Source organism: Lathyrus oleraceus, chromosome 6, assembly GCF_024323335.1.
Source record: "Lathyrus oleraceus cultivar Zhongwan6 chromosome 6, CAAS_Psat_ZW6_1.0, whole genome shotgun sequence".
Lineage (NCBI taxonomy): Eukaryota > Viridiplantae > Streptophyta > Magnoliopsida > Fabales > Fabaceae > Lathyrus > Lathyrus oleraceus.
Window position 1 is genome coordinate 282,621,742 of NC_066584.1, and position 14,440 is coordinate 282,636,181.

Consider the following 14,440-nt stretch of genomic DNA (forward strand, 5'->3'; position numbering starts at 1 on the left):
TTTTCTGACTTTGAAGAGTCTTCTTGATTAATTTCAATGGTCGTCGGACGTCTCTCGTCGTCTCTCCACCGTTCCTCCTTCTTCCCTGATCGAACTCCGCGGGGAACTGCATACTTTCAAGTCTTCCGATTTTGAAGAGTCTTCTTGATTATCATCAAGGATCGTCGTACGCCTCAACGCCTTCGTCATTTTTCATACACTCGTCCCTGACCGGACTCTCTGGGGATTTCTCTTGTCAAAGCTTCCACATCACAACCTGCAAGTGAGTGAAAAGTATCTACAGTTCCTGCAAAACAGATCGTTAGATAAAACCGTGCCCCAGGCGCGTCAAGATTTCAACATTTGGGTCACTCAACCTTCCAAATAAGATTTCAAGCTTCAATCTTATAAACATGCATTGGAAGGAAACCTGTATGTTTTAAAAATGCAAGATTCTTTATCAAAAATATCTGGACGTTTTCGCAATCAAAGCGGTAATGAAAAACAAAAACAAAATTATTTGACTGAATATGCATTTTATTGATTGGAAAAGTGTGGCTCAAATGAGCAATACAAAAGGAAGCAATTCCTGAAAAGAGGTAATTGCGCTCAAAAGGAAAAATCTATCCTAATGGCAATGTGAAACCCGTGATCTCATCAAGTTCCAACTCGGTTACACCCCATATGTCCTCAGACTCTCCATGCTTTCTGCCTTCTGAACAAGACAACTCTGACTGATCCCTACCGGGTATTATCCATGATGCCTTAACCAAAGCGCAAACGATCATGCTAGACGCAGTTGTTCGTTTCAATCCCTCTTTTGCCTGGACCGCCCTTTCGGGTTTTCAGTCCACCGGGATACCCATTTTTGCCCAAGTCGCCTTCTCAGGTTTTCGACTTGCCGGGTGTACATTTTCTTCATTTTATATCCCTAACTTTTGCCCGAACCTTTTTTCTGTTTTTGGTTCGCCGGGATGCCCATTTTTGCCTGGACTATTTTGTTCTTTTCGTCCAGCGGGTCAATTATACGAAGTATTTTTTAACTGCGTCCGCATTCACAGGGGATGGAAAATCCTCGCCATCCATGGTCGTTAACAACAAGGCTCCGCCAGAGAAAACCTTCTTGACCACGAATGGACCTTCATAATTCGGTGTCCATTTGCCCCTACGATCGTTTTGAGGAGGAAGGATCCTTTTCAGCACCATATCACCTACGTGATACACCCGAGGTCGCACCTTCTTGTCAAAAGCACGCTTCATCCTCTGCTGGTACAACTGCCCATGACAGATGGCTGCTAGCCTCTTTTCCTCTATCAGGCTCAACTCTTCGTACCGGGTCCTTACCCATTCAGCCTCTTGCAATTTTACGTCCATCAGGACTCTCAAAGAGGGAATCTGAACCTCGACAGGTAGTACAACCTCCATCCCATATACCAACGAGAACGGAGTTGCCCCAGTAGATGTGCGTACCGACGTTCGATACCCATGCAATGCGAACGGCAACATCTCATGCCAATCCTTGTAGGTTACCACCATTTTCTGCACAATCTTCTTTATATTCTTGTTGGCTGCCTCAACCGCCCCATTCATCTTCGGACGATAGGGAGAAGAATTGTGATGCTCAATTTTGAATTCCCGGCACAACTCTGCCATCATCTTATTATTCAAATTAGAACCATTATCAGTAATGATTCTTTCGGGAACTCCATATCGGCAAATGATGTCTCTCTTGAGAAATCTAGCAACAACCTGCTTCGTCACATTCGTATAAGAGGCTGCTTCTACCCACTTGGTGAAGTAATCAATAGCCACTAATATGAATCTGTGCCCATTCGAAGCCGTAGGCTCTATCTTTCCAATCATATCAATGCCCCACATAGCAAACGGCCATGGAGACGACATTAAGCTCAACGGATTTGGAGGCACGTGCACCTTATCAGCATAAATCTGGCATTTATGACACTTCCGCACGAAATTAAAACATTGGGCCTCCATTGTCATCCAATAATAACCTGCTCTCAGCAGCTTCTTCACCATTGCATTCCCACTGGCATGGGTACCGAACGATCCCTCATGAACCTCTTTCATCAATTAGCTTGCTTCTGCATCATCAACACATCTGAGCAAGACCCAATCAAAATTCCGCTTATACAAAACCCCATCCTTATTCAGGTAGAACACCATGGCTAACCTCCGCAGAGTCTTTCTATCTTTCTTCGATGCTCCCTCAGGATACTCTTGAGTCTCTAGATAGCGCTTGATATCATAATACCACGGTTTCTCATCATCAGAGGCCGTATCAACAGCAAACACATAAGCCGGTCTATCCAGACGTCCCACTTCAACATGGGGGAACTGATTCCACCTCTGCACCTTAATCAAGGCGGCCAGAGTAGCCAAAGCATCTGCCAAAGGATTCTCCTCTCTAGGCACATGATGCAACTTCACCTCGGTGAAAAACGTCAACAATCTCCTCGTATAATCTCGATACGGAACCAAATGAGATTGATGCGTATACCATTTCCCGTTAACCTGATTTATCACCAGAGCTGAATCTCCATATATCACAAGGTTCTTGATTCTCAAATCAATAGCCTCCTCAATACCCAATATGCAAGCTTCATATTCAGCTACGTTGTTGGTACACTCAAATGTTAGCCGGGCAGCAAAAGGAATATGGGATCCTTTCGGCGTAACCAAAACAGCACCAACACCGCTTCCGTTCACGTTAACGGCCCCATCAAACATCAGAATCCATTCGGATTCAGGGTCAGGCCCCTCCTCCGGGATCGGTTCCTCGCAATCTTTCGATTTGAGAAACATGATGTCCTCATCAGGGAATTCAAACTTCATCGGTTGATAATCATCAATGGGTTGCTGGGCGAGGTAATCAGACAATACACTCCCCTTGATCGCTTTCTGAGAGGTGTACTGTATATCATATTCTGTCAAAATCATTTGCCACCTCGCAACCCGTCCGGTCAATGCTGGCTTCTCAAAAATGTACTTGATTGGATCCATCTTGGAAATCAATAAAGTGGTATGAACCAGCATGTACTGCCTTAGTCGGCGAGCAGCCCAGACCAAAGCACAGCAAGTTTTCTCGAGCAGTGAATATCTTGTTTCACAGTCGGTAAACTTTTTGCTAAGGTAGTATATGGCATGCTCTTTTCGACCAGACTCGTCATGCTGCCCCAATACACACCCCATAGACCCCTCGAGGACTGTCAGGTACAGAATTAACGGTCTCCCCTCCACAGGAGGCATCAGAATCGGAGGCTCCTGCAAATACTCTTTTATTTTTTCAAACGCCGCTTGGCAATCATCATTCCACCTAACCGTTTGATCTTTTCTCAACAATTTGAATATCGGTTCACACGTGGCTGTTAAGTGAGATATGAACCGTGAAATGTAGTTCAATCTACCTAAGAAACCACGAACCTCCTTCTCTGTTCTCGGTTCAGGCATTTCTTTTATTGCTTTCACTTTTGCAGGATCAACCTCGATTCCTTTTTCGCTCACAATGAACCCCAGCAATTTACCGGACCGCACTCCGAACGTGCACTTATTCGGATTCAACCTCAGTCTGAACTGTCTCAACCGGTCAAACAGCTTGGCCAGATCTACCAAATGCCCCTCTTCTGTTTGGGACTTTGCTATCATGTCATCAACATAGCATTCAATTTCATGATGAATCATATCATGAAACAAAGTCACCATGGCCCTCTGATAAGTGGCACCGGCGTTCTTGAGACCGAATGGCATTACCTTGTAACAAAAGGTGCCCCACGGTGTGATGAACGTTGTTTTCTCCATATCATCTGGCGACATTTTGATTTGATTATAGCCAGAAAAGCCATCCATGAAGGAAAACACCGAGAATTGAGCTGTATTATCTACCAACACATCAATGTGAGGTAATGGAAAATCATCCTTCGGACTAGCTCTGTTCAGATCTCGGTAGTCCACACACATTCTCACCTTCCCATCTTTCTTCGGGACTGGCACAATGTTCGCAACCCATGGCGGATAGTTAGTGACAGCAAGGAAACCAGCATCCCACTGCTTCTGCACTTCCTCTTTAATTTTCATCGCCATATCAGGTCGAGTTCTGCGCAACTTCTGCTTCACTGGAGGACAATCTGTTCTCAACGGTAGCTTGTGCACAACAATATCGGTATCCAACCCTGGCATATCTTGATAAGACCAGGCAAAGATGTCGACATATTCTTTCAACAATGCCACCATTCTGCTCTTGACACTTTCCTCCAAAGCAGCCCCGATTTTCACTTCCTTCTTAGCCTCGTCGGTACCCAGATTTACAACCTCTATCTGTTCTTCATGCGGTTGAATCACCTTCTCCTCTTGTTTTAACAATCTGGCTAATTCCCCTGGCAGTTCACAATCTTCTTCGTCTTCTTCTTCAGCAAGATAGATTGGATTGTCGAAGTCATACAAGGGTGTAACAGGATTGTTATCAATGAGATCCGGAGAGGAATCGCATCTGCATGAATGTTGATTCATGCACTGCTTTAGAACCGGTGTGAGAAATCGAAAAAGAAAAATGAAAACATTGCCATTTTTATTTCGTTTTTATTTTTTAAACTGCAAAAATAAATGAAAAACAGGGAACACCGCTTTTGACTAAAAAACATCCTTTTATTAATGATGCAAAATCTTACAAATTTATGAACATGAGGAGGCCCTTACAATGGACCATTACGTGTCGGGCAACACGTATGGTTTGCATGCAAATAAGAAAGAAAACAAGAAAAATATTACTCTTCGAGGAGAGTGACCCGGATGATTTCTTCGGCCTTCCAGTTGTGGATTTCCATCCCTGGTTCGCACGGCGTTATCCACCGGTCCATGTCACAGTCGCTGTCAGTATCTTCACCCATCATGCAGATGTGGTCCGGATCCAGCATTCCGGCACTCGTGAAAGTTACAGACGTACGACCCCCTCTTCCTCGTCCCAAGCCTCGGCCCGGTTGATATCCAACCCCAAAACGGTCTTTTTTCTCAGGGACCTCCATTATTCTGCCCCAGCCTGGAGCCTCTCCGCTTTTGACTACCTCAGCAGCCTGCTTATAAGAAGCGATGGACGGTTTCTCTTCCTCTTGCTTGGCGAACAGGGCATTCTCCACCTTAACAGTTTCAAATGACTGGCTAGGCGTCTCCCATATTTCGCCGTCCATCTCAACATATTTGAAAGAAGACAGGTGGCTGACAAAGATGTCCTCCTCTCCACAAACAGTAACGACCTGGCCTCCCCAAACATATTTCAGCTTTTGGTGCAAAGTCGACGTAACTGCTCCCGCAGCATGAATCCATGGGCGACCCAACAAGCAACTGTAAGCTGGTTGGATGTCCATAACATAGAAGGTTGACTTAAACACCTCCGGGCCAATCTTTACTGGTAACTCCACCTCCCCGAATACGGCTCGCTTTGACCCATCAAAAGCCCGCACAATTAAATCAGTCGGGGTCAAAATCAGCCCATCACAATTAAGCTTTGCCAGGGCCTTCTTAGGCAACACATTCAAAGAGGAGCCGGTATCAACCAGCACATGCGAAAGCACGGCTCCTTTGCATTCCATTGCAATGTGTAAAGCCCGGTTGTGATTCCTGCCGTCCACTGTCAGGTCCATATCCGTGAAACCCAGCCCATGGCTGGCATGAACATTAGATACCACGGTCTCCAGCTGATTGATGGTGATCTCTTGAGGAACATACGCCTTCTTCAAAATCTTCAATAAGGCCTCCCTATGCCCCTCTGAGCTCAGCAACAATGAAAGAATGGAGATTTTGGACGGAGTCTGCTGCAAATGATCCACCAACTTATACTCCGACTTCTTGATTATTCTCAGAAACTCTTCAGCTTCATCATTAAATTTGTTATCCGACCCCGCAGGCACCGGTGTCATCACAGGAGTACTACCGTTATCTGCCACAGCTTTACCCTTTGCCCTGGCTAAAGCCTCGGCCTTTTCTTTTTTCTCTTTTTCTTCCTCTCCCCTCCTCAATGCATCTGGAGCAAACAATCTTCCACTGCGCGTGAAACCGCTGGGACCGGCATTATCCACCCTTAGCACGGTGGTCTCGCTAGCAGTCTGTTCTTCAACCTTCTCACCGTTACAGTAGACCTCTCCCCCATAATGCCATGGCACGGCATCATCTTTGTCATATGGAATTGGCCCAGGTACCGTGATGGTAACTGGAGCCTCCTCCACCAGGTTAGACAAATCCACCGGATCATAGTATATAGTTATGGTGGAGACCTCTTCCTTCTTTCCTTCAGTCCTCTCGACCACAATCTCACCACCGTCCATCAGACCCTGGACATGCTTCCTCAGAAGCTCACAACCGTTCGTAGAAATAGTGCACTCAGCACACTCAAACCCACAGCCCGGGTAAACCCCATTCTTCAGCAACCGCCTCTTGACCTCAGCCAAAGGCGTCTTCAACTGATCGACCTCAGACAGCCCCACTCTATCTTCCCCAGAAATAGCATTTACTCCCCTCTGACCATGCGCAGGCATGGGATTTGCATTTACGTTGGGAGAAGGCGCAAAGTTGATTGCCTTGGAATCCACTAGGTCCTGGACTACGTGCTTAAAAGCTTTGCAGTCCTCAACATTATGCCCGGGCGCACCCGAGTGGAATTCGCACTTAGCATTTTCATTGTAACTGGGCGGCCTCTGATCAGGTCTCAAAGGCGCCAGCGTCCTCAGTTGCACCAGCCCGAGATCCAGAAGCTTCTTCAACAGAAACGAATAAGTCACCGGAGGCCTGTCGAATTGTCTATCATTTGCTCTGCCCCTGACCTGGTATCCAGCCCTCTGGGGCCTCTGTTGGAACGGTTGTCTTTGTTGCTGCTGTTGTTGTTGCGGTTGTGCTGACTGAGACTCAGCAGGAATTGTTACTGCAGCATTGTGCTGGAAGTAACGGTCCCTACTGGGTCCGCGCTGTGTATAAACTGCACTGGTGTCTCCTTCCTTCTTTCTCTGACCGTTATTACCGAACGATTTCTTCGTTCCTGAAGAAGACGCAGATGCACCACCCTGGATTTTACCCAGCTTCAACCAACTTTCGATTCTTTCTCCTGCCACCACAATGTCAGAGAAATTGGTGACAGGGCAACCCACCATTCTTTCTGCAAACGGCCCCTGCAGGGTCCCCATGAACAAATCGGACATCTCTCTGTCCACCAGAGGAGGTTGCACCCTTGCAGCCAGTTCTCTCCACCTCTGCGCATACTCCTTGAATCCTTCGTTATGCTTTTGAGACATACCCTGCAGTTGGGTACGACTCGGAGCCATATCAGCATTAAATTGGTATTGCTTAAAGAAAGCATCTCCCAAATCTTGCCAGCTTTTGATATCGGACGATCTCAACTTGGTGTACCATTCCAAGGAGCCTCCAGACAGGCTGTCCTGGAAAAAGTACATCCACAGTTTTTGATCCGCGGTGTATGCCGAGATTTTGCGGACAAATGCCTGGAGATGAGTTTCCGGGCAAGAACTGCCATTGTATTTGTCGAACGCAGGCGCCTTGAACTTCTGAGGAATGACAATCCCCTCCACCAATCCCATGTTGGACATGTTAACCACCCCTGGCGTGGCATAACTTTCAAGCACTTTTATCTTCTCAGCCAGCAGCTGGATTTCCTTGTTCTGTGGAGGAACGTTGTAAGGCACAAACGGCTCATTCTGTATCGAGAATTGATCCGCCTCTCTATCCTCTTCCTGATCATCATCAAAGCCATAAAACGGAGGCACAAAGTTGTCTTTCATATTCTGACTAGGCCCAGGTTGACCAGCAGCACCAGCATTATTCACCAGACCAACTGTTGTCCTCTTTCCACCATCACGAGATCCCTGCCCCTGGTTGGAGACTCCATCCAGGTTGACCCCACTGCTCACAGCAGAAACCCGCTCGAGTTTCTCAACCTTATCTGCGAGAGCCTTCTGACCAATGGCAAAACCTTGCATTATATTGATCAGTTCGTTCATTTTCTCCTTCAATTCCAGCATATCAGCACTGGGAAGCTCCATGAGTCTGGGAGTGTTTCTTCTTGTGTAATATCTGTGAGGGCGAGTTGAGTGCAGGGGTACTACTCTTCGAGCGCGAGCAATGGTTCCTGTTTACAAACAAGCACGTTAGTAATAGTCACCTGCAAAATAAAACACAAGTTATCATGATTAATGCATGTATGCAGTGTCTATCCATATGAAGGACACTTTGTCTCTCGACCCTGGCATCATCGAGACAAATAATAAGCCGACATTAACATTCTGATTAGCAGTGTTTGATTTTGTTGTGCAGATCGGAGATATGTGATTTAGCAAGAATACCCCCAACCATGTGTGTGCTTGTGTAAGTGCATACGGTAAAGCAAATAAAGCTTGTCACCCAATCACTGAATAGAAACCATCATTACATAACCAAAAAGTGCACAATCGGTGCAATAGTCATACATCAGATCAAATATCAAATACAATCCTCCAGAATAGAAAAGAAATACAGACAAAGTGAATTCCGTCAACAAGCCTGACGGTAATTCAACACAAATGAAAGATCTAGCTAGATGAGGGTCCCACAGATGGCCCTATCTCCTCTTCCATCCTCGCGAACTCTGCGGCGAACCTGAGCTCGGTATTCTCCTGCTGTAGTCTTCCAACTTCCTTCTGATGAATCTTCATCTGCCTGAAGTAGTGGTCTCTCTCAGCCATATAGTGATCTCTCTCTGCAATGATCTTTAGCTTCTCTGACTCCTTGACTTGCAGCTTTGCCTCCCACTCAGCAATGAGACCCCTGACTCTGTCATCTCTCTGATCCTTCACTATGATTTGCCTTCTCTTCTCATCTTCGATGACTTTTGATGCTCTGAACAGCTTCTCCTTTGTGATGTCATGTTCCCTGTTGGACGATGCTAAAGCTTGGCTGATCTTCCCATAGTAGGCTGTATCCATCTCGAAGCGTTTGGCCTCCAAAGCATGTCGCTTGTCTTGATCTTCCATCTTCACTTTGATTTCCTGATTAGCTGCCTGAAAATGAGCAACACTTCTCTCCAACTCCGCTTTCTCTGCAAGTAACTGATCTCTGGCCCTCTTCATCTCAAGGAACTCCTCCATGCTGACAGAAGAACTTGGACCCTCAATCCTAGGACACACTGAGTCACCTCCAGGGAACGGTAGAAATGTAGACTCAATCCTCTTCCGCAACCAATCCTCAAATAGTGGAAAATACCGGCAGTTGACTTTGCCGTAAGGAACCTTACCCCTCCTCTGGATATCTCGCCATTCGTCCAATACCTGCCTCAACTTGGTCTGGTTACCATCAATCGGGAAATAGAAGGACTCCTGAATCTCTCGCCCGAGAGGAGGACCCTCTATAGCAAACCCCATCTGTCTCCGGAGAAGCATCGGGTTGTAATTAATGCAACCCTGAACTCCCACTAAAGGCACATTAGGTAAACTCCCGCAACTGCAGATGAAGTCCCGACCAGCTAAACCATTATGAGTCCAAGCAATATCATCAGCCCGCAGACCCATCAATCGAAAGGACCACTTCACACTAGGATCAATCTGAACAAAGGCACCTCGGGAAGGCAAATATCCCATGAACCACCTAAAGAGTAGCTGAGAGCAGCATCTGACCAGACCACCACGCCTCTTCTCATTCCTGTTATGCACTGAGTAGTATACATCTCCAATCAGGGTAGGAATAGGGTTTCTCTGCATAAACAACCTGATAGCATTACGGTCCACGAAATTCTTCTGGTTAGGAAACAGAACAATCCCATAAATGCTCACAGCAATCAGAGCACAAACCGTCTTCCAGTTACCCACAGCAGCATGTTCCTTGGCATTAGCCTCCAAGAAACTCAAATGAAATCCAGGTAACTTTCCCTTCTCCTTCCAACCTTCCTTGACCATTTCCGGACTCAAATAAAGAGCACGTGAAATCCCAAGGACATCCGGCTCCGCCCTAGTGACATGAAAAGGAATCTGATCACGGATCTGAATACCCAGGATGCTGACATAATCCTCCATCAGAGGTCCCAACAGATAGTCTGGAAAAACGAAACACCTCAACCCAGGGTCATAGAACTGAAGAAGAGTGTGGATGGCGCTCCTGTCGCAGTCAGTGAGTCTGAAAACCATCTTCAGAATACCGCCGTATGACTCTCTAAACATTCCCACATGGTCAGGAGTAATCAATGCTATCATATCCTTGAGCACACCAATCTCTGGATCAAAGAAACTGTAAGCAATGTTGTTCTTCAAACCGGTCCTCATATTGGAGCAGAAAATCTCTCAACCAGAATCTCGATCAAAAGTGTCCCTGCATATGGGTAAACATGGGTTAGATGCAATTAATGCAAAATGTAATGATGCTGATGAATGAATGCAATGCGTTGCCATCCTCCAAGCCATCTGATCATTTGCACTGAATCTGGGCTCTGAACTGATCATAACCATCTGAGGAATGTACAATCCCAATTCTGACCCACGGGTTCCGAAATAAACGGAAGACAGATACATCATCATCACCATCATCACCAAACCATATCCGAGTAGACACATCACCCTTATCTGAATCGGCCCGGGGAACCTGAAATAAACGGATCCCCACTGATAAAATATCTCGGCCCGGGGAATCCGAAATAAACGGATCCCCACTGATAAGTCACGGACAGCACTCCGGCGTCACGACAATAAATGACCATAAATCCGACTTATAATTATGTCTCTGAATCACAGATCAAAAGTCACCATCTGGAGGCTATCTGAACAAACATCTGACAGAACAACCCTCCCCTCACAGGTAAGTTCTAATCAAGTCATCCTAAGGCGGATAATGGTCTCGACAATCGGGCGGAGATACTCAATGGGTTTGCCCTTGCGGGTGTGCCATTGTAGCTCCCTTAAGATCGTCTAAACCAAAGATCCGGGAAATGATCGGTCACCAGAGTCAACAACTCAAATGGAGTGACTCAAACAAAGCGGAATATCCACAGAGATGAGCACTATCAAGTGAGCCTCGTCCGGCTTGTGGCACATCACGCCGCCAGGCACATGTTGACTTAACATGAAAGAGGCAACGTGAGACCACACTAGTCCTAGGTGTATACTCGGGCCTGGGTTTTAGCCCCACTCAGAACACCCACCCCACACAACAGAACCACCTGCAGAGGACAGCAACAACATGATAGTATGATGCATGCAAACATTTAATGCAAATATATACACACTGGTTAGAATAATAAATGCAATAAATAACACAAACAAGCAACCTAAACTAATCCTAGAACGCTAGGAAGGACTCGCTTAGGGACGATGGACCAGCATAGGTCTACATCGCAAGTCCCCAGCAGAGTCGCCAGCTGTCGCATCCTGCGAAAAATCAACCGGCGAGCCTAAAATAAAAAACACACAGAGCCGCCACTAAACGTTATTTATCCCAAGATAGGGAAAGGAAACGCTCAGAGAAACCTGGAAAGACATGGTCTCGCGACCAAGAGAATGGGTTCGGGAGTCGGTTACGCAAGGGGAAGGTATTAGCACCCCTCACGTCCGTCGTACTCGACGGGATCCACGTCCTAGAATAAAGAAAAGGTTGCTAAACATCACACACACACACGGGGAACGCAGGTAGGGTTAAGAGAAGGGAGCTCGATAAGGTATCGCACCTTAGGCCTACATATCTTGTCTGGAACAAGAATCAGAGCCACTGTAGTTCGGCTTACGCACGCCAAACAATACAAAACATACAAACAAGCAAGGGTGGCAAACATGGAGCCCGACAACCACTAGATGGAATTACGTCGGCATCCGAACCAAAACACGCTCAAAAGGGCAAACGTGGAGCCCGACAGCCAATCCTGGGCTTACGTCGGCATCCGAACCCAAACACACAGTCAAATAACAAGTAAACACACGCAAAAAAGAAAAAGGTTGCCCGGAGTGGTCTCGCACGACCACCTGCCTACATACCTCGTCTGGAACGAGGATCAGGGCGATGTAGTTCCCCTGAAAGGGACTAAATTGCTAACCAGAAACCGGGGAAAGATACACAACTAGGGAGCTGAGACTCGAGCCTAATGTTGTCATGCATCGTTAACCCTAAGTTCGGTTTTCTATCCTACTTGCATAAGCAAACTAACCTAACCAGGAAAGAAGCTAGCACACAAGCATACAATCATATATCATCAAACGAGAACAGGTATCTCAAACAAGCATGTCAATCAGATATCCACATAACACGCACTATAGCCAAACAAGGGGGCTCAATCAATCAGGTTTGACTGCCTAAGCAATCGTCTGTACAGGCTGTGTTTGCTCTTAACCTTGCCATTACGAGGCTAAGGTGAAGCAGATGAAAGGATGAAGTGAGGATCAGACCTCACAGCTCTTATCCCTAACCAGGGAGAGCTGACAAATGAGCATGGGTCCAGAATAGGGGAACCCTTCTATACTCGATGACTCTGACACAATGTGCACTGCACAAGATCTTGGGCTTTTGATCTCAATGCTACAACCATGTAATGGGAGCAAGGAGAAGACTCACTGAATAGTGGGGGACAGGTTGCTTGTCCCTACCTTCCACCAATTGCCTTCTTTGAAGGACTTTTCCTGCTTGGGCTTGAAAAATAAACATACACAAGCATTGCCTCTTAAGGAGGACTTCAGACAATTTGCCCGGCCCGGTAACAGCCGGGTCTCCAGACTACATGAAGTAAGAAGGTTATACCTCAAATGCAAGTTGCTTAAGCAAAGCAAAGCAATAGTTCACAAGGAACTGAGCAACTAAAGTACCTGGAAACAATCAAACTCAATCAGTAATCAATCAGACAAACTATACGGCAAACAATCAAACAGTTTAAACAATACAACACAAAGCAAGCTCAAGGCTTAAGCCCAAGCTCCAACACCTACAAAAAAATGTTATGTTAGTGTACAAACATCCACAACATCAATCAAAATTGGATTTGGATCATTCTCCATGTACATTATGCTTTTGATCCTGAAAAATCAAGCAAATATTAGCAACTAGACCACTAGGCCAAGCCTAGGGTCCAAAAGCAAGAAAAAAATTAAAACAGCAAGGTATCCACCATCCAACATCAAATTAACATCAAACAAGAGCAAACATCATTGGTCTCATGTTTATATCATCCATCAAGTTCAATTCATGCACAAAACAATCCATATTGGTTCAAATGAAGCACCAAATATACAAACAGAAGTATTGCATTCAAAGCCATGCCAAAACACATCAAAAAAATCTCAAATTAAATACACCTAAACAGGGGTCAATCAAGGTCTACCATGTCAAATTTGAGCTTAATTGGGCAAATGGAACCATGTCAATGAAAATCAACAAAAACAGACACAATTTCATGCTCCAATTCACACCATCAATGCATACATCCACTTCAAAAATTCATATCTCATTGAAAACAAAAAAGAAATGGATGAGACCAAAACAAGGAGGTCCTAAAATGTGTCTAGTTCATGCATATCAAATTTCATGGCCATACAATACAATGTGAGCATTTCCCAATCATTCTACCAACCTATGTCATATGAGCTTGCACAAATGATCTCCAGAAATGAAAAATCATGATCAAATAGAAAATGCAGTGAAAAATTCTACAAACATTCATACAACATCACGACATGCTAACTAACCATCATGCAAAATTTCAGCCAATTCTAACATGTATAGGTCACTCAAAAAAATCCTGCAAGTTGACATAATGAGGTGTGACACAAATTGTCACACCTAAGTTCCAGAATTTGCTGCTCTCTAACCAGGTATCCAAAATTCATGAAATTTACATATAAATAATCCTCAATGAGTCAAGAACCACCACAAAAATTTTCAAGAATTTATTCTACATTATGAGCATTTCATGATCAAATTACAAACATGTATCAAAATGTGACATACATCGGAAAACCCTAGGTCAAATAAAATATTCCCCAAGCACAACTTTGACCAATAGGTCAAAAAAAACCTACACAAACCAAGGAAGCTATAGAAAAAATTTCCATATTTTTTGGATTTTTTACTATTTTTTATGAATTTTTTAAGGTGTTGGTGAACATTTTTTAATAATTAAAATGAATTAACTTAAATTAACAAAAATGAAATTTCAGTGGCATTATGGTAATTTTTTTTGCGCGGCGGGAAACAGCAAATTTGAAAATTCAAATGGATTTCAAGATCAAACACGGTTTTCATCTCCTTCTTCGTCCAGAAATTGCCCAGATTTTCCAGAAACGGATGAACACGAAACATCAACCAAAACGAGTAAATGGATACTCGTTGGAAAGGTCTTTGAACCTAGATTACGAATCTCCACTTAATTTCTTCCAATTCTTCCTAGGTTCTACGGATCGAGCATGTTAGGGTTTCGAATCCAATGTTCAATTCAAGATATCTCATG